The sequence below is a fragment of the Bactrocera latifrons genome, unplaced genomic scaffold (assembly GCF_001853355.1).
Source record: "Bactrocera latifrons isolate USDA-ARS-PBARC rearing strain unplaced genomic scaffold, ASM185335v1 scaffold_2, whole genome shotgun sequence".
Classification (NCBI taxonomy): Eukaryota; Metazoa; Arthropoda; class Insecta; order Diptera; family Tephritidae; genus Bactrocera; species Bactrocera latifrons.
Window position 1 is genome coordinate 2,233,659 of NW_017535518.1, and position 1,223 is coordinate 2,234,881.

Genomic DNA, 1,223 nt, shown 5'->3' on the forward strand with positions numbered 1-1,223 from the left:
AAAAAAAAAAAAAGAAATGGTTTTCTTTTTGGAAAATCACGATTGTATTAAAAATCTATATTTTGACTAGTCCGTTCAATTTATATGTAGAATTATATTTTTAAAGATGAACCCCTTTTTAGCTAGAGTTTGCTCCTAATATCTATTTCCAGATTCCGAAATTCAACTGACCCCTCGGTGGAATGCATCTTAGGCGCTTTAGATAGCTGATAGAAGTTGATTTTATCTGTGTTGATTTTAGTGATAGTTATACGAGTACTATGGAAAATTGGATTATTTTGCTGAGAACTTATCCCTGTTTATTCAAAAGAAGCCTATTTCAATGGTAACAATAAATAATTGGATTGAGAACTTAATCTCGATTTATTAATTCCAACCTTCTGTTAGGTGGATAAAGTTCTTGATTATTATTAGCATGAAACAGAGAATATAAGACAATATCAGAATTAAACGCATATACAAAAAAACAAAAAAAAATTGTCTACTTGAACTTTGAATTAAAAAGACATCATTCACAGTTTGGCAGCCTATGTACTAGTGAAATGCACTTATTGCAAAGTATAATAAATGATCATTACATACTTTTAGGCAGTTTTTAGCTACTTGTTCAACGTAGTTTCATTCATACAAGCATATTCGAGAAGGGGAAAATGTACAAAGTCGAAGAATCACTTGTTACATATCCAGAAATATGGACTTGGGCATGGTACTATGGATTTTGGTATCTTAGAATACAGCAATTTTGTTACGATTTTTATTTTTGTTGGTGAGAAATTAAGATTTTAATCTCGTCATAATTTCCCCGCATTAATTGAACAGTGCTAAAATCTTAAAGTGTTTTGGATTTTCTATGAGGAATCAAGATAACTCGATAACTGTCGATATGCTTGTACCAAAGCCTCCAAAAAGATTTCAGTGGATTTGTGTGTATGAAATAGAAATTTGCGGGCGTAAAGGACAACAGGTTTTCTTTCTGGCAAATTGGGGTGCTGTGACTGAAAAACAAGGCGAAGGATCCATCATCACATTTCCTTAATGGAGAAGCGCTTTAAAGAAAATCATAAGTCTTTTTGCTATATTAGGCAATAATTTCTCTCAAATGCAGCTGATGTTTATTTTGATGTCACAAGAATACCTGAAATGTCAATTTTTATTCATTCACATCAAAATTGTATATGAGTTTTCTTATGGTAAAAAAAGTAAAATTTTTGTTAAAAAAATAA